The 3,820-nt window shown below is 43.7% G+C and overlaps 1 non-coding gene across 1 annotated transcript; it reads right to left on the bottom strand.

The window, feature by feature from the left end:
- Positions 1–2,588: 2,588 nt before the first annotated feature.
- LOC145399870 (5S ribosomal RNA) lies at positions 2,589–2,707 on the bottom strand. The gene has a single exon (XR_013897344.1). It is a non-coding gene; the product is annotated as a 5S ribosomal RNA (ribosomal RNA).
- Positions 2,708–3,820: the final 1,113 nt, after the last annotated feature.

Below are 3,820 nucleotides of genomic sequence, written 5' to 3' on the forward strand. Positions count from 1 at the left end.
AGGAAGAGGAGGAAGAAGAAGAAGAAGAAGAAGAAAAAGAAGAAGAAGAGGAGGAGGAGGAGGAGGAGGAGGAGGAGGTGGGGTTAGCACTGAGAGGTTAGGTGAGGCCACGAGAGCTGTCGGGTTATCGGCTAGCTCCTATCTTAACTACAACCAACTCTCTCTCTCTCTCTCCCTCTCTCCTACTATAACCACCTTAGGTCGTATTCTCGCGCGGTTAGGAGACTTACAAACACCTCTTCTTTACCGGTTTATTTCTTATACTTCTCCGTTACTACATTCTCGTGTTTTCATGTAGTTTTTTTTTTTTTTTTTTTTTTATGTGTCCGACTCTGGGCAAAGGCTTCAGGGCCTATATCTCGGGGGCAGTAGCCTATCCCAAGGCCCAGTAGTCCTCCTACACCTCCACATGTCACCACTTCGGCGCTAACACCCACTGTCCATTGTGAATACATGCTAGGGCTGTCTCGTACAGGACTGGTGTATTGGTATTAGCGGGGGTATTTTTACGACATGTCGGCGGGTCATCTGGTAGATCAGGAAAGTCTGCATTTTATGAAATTCAGATCCTTAAACTGTTCCCTGCCCCAGCCGGGATTCGAACCTGGGTCCATCAGGACTGCAGGCCGCCTCTCTACCGATACAAGAAGCCCCCTCAAAAAAAAGGATATTATTGGGTAGTTTGGAAAATAAATCGCTAAGGAAGAGGTGCTAGGGAGCCTCCTTGCCGGCGAAAATACGAACCTTAAATTGTCTTCCTCAGTCTGTCTTTCCCACTGCCTACGACCACAGTTTTAATAGTGTGTTCACGCATCTTTAATTAACAGATCTTGATTATGATTTCCTTTAAGTTTTATTAAGAAGGTACAGTTGTAACAGGTCAACCTTTGGCTCTTTCTTCTATTAAAAAAAAAAGGGCATTATTTGAAAATTTGTCAAATAATTATTACTTTCCAAACCAGGCAGCCGCTCTCTTCACCCTGTCCCCCAAAAATAACAGAAAGAAAGACAGAAAGAAAGAAGGAAGGGAAGGCAGACAGAAAGAAACAAGGAAGAGAAGAAAGAAAGAAAGAAGGAAGGAAGGGGAGAATAAAAGAAATAATAAAGACGACACACAAGATCAAATAAAGGAGAGACATACATCCTGACCTGCAACACTGAGGGTGGAGAAAATCCTTAACTCCCTCGCCCTATGGAACCGCCGGGGCTGGTTCACTGACAGGCGTAACAGGTGAGGGGATGGTCTGATTGCACCGTTAAGTAAAGGCTGGCCAGGTGTTTTTATTTTTTCTCTTATGCAAGGAAGAAAGAACCAAAGGCCAGGAAGTAGTATTCATGTCATATTAAGATGCTTTCTCGTACCTCTTCCTTGGCGATTTCTTAGGCATTCTTAAAGTTTTCTTGTATGCGATTTACTTTTTTTTAAGAACCGACATAGATTGCGTACCTATTTATCTGTCTTCCTGTAGCCAGACGCCTTAATCCCGTAAGGGGTGGCGGCAAACAAATCGCCTCCATGTCGCCCTGTCACCTGCCATTTCGCTGAGCTCCCCTCAACGTACACCCCCTCCCCCTCTCTCATATACCTCTCCACTCCATCCCTCCATCTCATCCTTGGTCTCCCCCTCCCTCTCCCTCTATACTCTTTTCACCTTAACCTGGCCAAGAATTTCGTCCTTTTGCAGCTTATTCCACGTGACTCAGTGACAGAAAAAGACAATGCTACAGCTCTTTACACCTTTCCAAGCACTTCTTCATGACTAGCACTATATTCAAGTACTAATCTATTGCTATATCTCGGCACTGAAGATTAAGAGAGGGCAATTTTAGGCCAAGTAAGCGTGAAAAGAGTATAGAAAATATTGACGTACAAGATGCAGAATAAACCGGCAAGGGATAGATGTTAGGAAGAGACGTTAGGGAGCCTTCTAAACCTACTGAAATCCCGCTGTAGGTGTGGCTGTGATGACCTTGCGATTGGGTGTGACAGTGAGTGATATCAGACTTGGGTTCGTGCATGTCTTAAGCCCTTGAACTCGGCGATTTATTTTTTTTTATTTTTCTTTTCCTTTTTTTTTTTTAACAGATGGATTTTTTTTTTTCGAAGTGAAGGTGTTTGGTATAGAATTATTGAGTTCTTGAGTAGGATAGGTCTTTCGTGGGTGGAATAAAGTGGTCTGGTGGCAGGAAGAATTATTGAGAGAGAGAGAGAGAGAGAGAGAGAGAGAGAGAGAGAGAGTCACCCAAATTTAAGCAGCAAAAGGTGTGGGGTGCTGCGTTAGTATTCACAAAGGAACTTAAGTATCCCTTAGACACTAAAAGCACAGACCTAAGCTAAATAAAACAGTGAGACAGAAGCAGCAATAAAGCAGTTAAGATTTCTCACCTCCTGAAAGAGGGACTTGAGAATATTTTTAACTGAGATAACCCAAGGACACTCCGAAGACGTATAAAGTCGTCTGGAGGAAGTTTCATTTCATTCATTGCCAGACGCCATGTATCCCAAATGGGGTGGCCAAGGGCTTAGAGTTAATTGTTTTACAGGGAGGGGCACTAATCCTCCACCAACCCCACTTGACACGTAGGGATGCCAACAGCATCTGGTGTTCCCAGGCGGTCACCCATCCAAGTACTAACCAGACCCAACGTTGCTTAACTTCGCTGATCGGACGGGAAGCGGTGTACTCAACGTGGTATGGCCGTTGGCCCAGGAGGAAGTATGGTTAAAAAAAAGCAAAATTTCTTACGCCCTGAAAAAGCTGAAGGATGGGTTGTTGGAGTCGTCTATCTTCAGTTCCGTAAGGGGTGGCCACAAACAAATCGCCTCCATGTCGCCCTGTCCCCTGCCAGTTCGCTGCCCTCCACCCAACAGTATTACAACTTGATCATTACTCCTTGGTCGTTCCACCCTTGGCTAATGGTACCGCTGTTAATGGATTTGGAATGCTGCTAGTTTTGTTAAATATACGAAATATTCTTTGACGTCGTTTTCACTAATCTAGCGGCAGACTTTAATCATCTGGTTTTTCGTACAGTCTCACAATTGTTGAACCCTTTGTACAGTCTCACAATTGTTGAACCCTTCTTGACCCAGGGCAATCATCACACTCCTTTCCTCCTTCTGCAGCTTACTATACAGTGTTTATTATAACTTGGCCCAGATTTCCGTCCCCTTGCAACTTAATTCACGTAGCTCAGTGGCATACTGTACAGATCTACGTTTCTGTATACCATTCATAGCACTTTATCGTAACTAGCACCTAGCATCATATTCTAGTGCTAATCTACGGCTACAACTCAGCATTCAAGGTGGAGAGATGGCAATTTTGGGCCAAGTTTGAGTAAAAAGGGTATAGGTCCCAGTGTGTTGGCCGATGGAGGGGGGGGAGGGGTGAAAGGGAAAAACTGACGAAGACAAACCCTCCATCAATTCACTCAAATTCTTGGAGCACCAGGATAATATGTTAATTTTCCCTTTCCCATCACAATGAGGTATGGGTATGTGACTCACTGTACCTCTAGCAACAATCTTTATGCATGAAACAAAAGCTTTAAGTACAAAATGGCCAATTAATAACTACTGGGAGTCACAGGGGGAGGTTATATAATCTCCCAGTATGGCATCCCTTGTTTCTTTCTCTCTCTCTTTTTTCTCTCTCTCCAGATGTAACTGTAATGAAGTGATTAAAGATTTTTGTACTAAACGTTTCACTAAACTGACGGCAGGACGACCAGGAGTCGGAAATGAACATAAGATCATTTTCACTCATTACTGTTCTCTTTTTCATTTTATTTTGGCTTGTAATTGCTAACTCTCCAT

The sequence above is a fragment of the Coenobita brevimanus genome, chromosome 50 (assembly GCF_032717465.1).
Source record: "Coenobita brevimanus isolate Jiangsu-jjx chromosome 50, ASM3271746v2, whole genome shotgun sequence".
Classification (NCBI taxonomy): domain Eukaryota; kingdom Metazoa; phylum Arthropoda; class Malacostraca; order Decapoda; family Coenobitidae; genus Coenobita; species Coenobita brevimanus.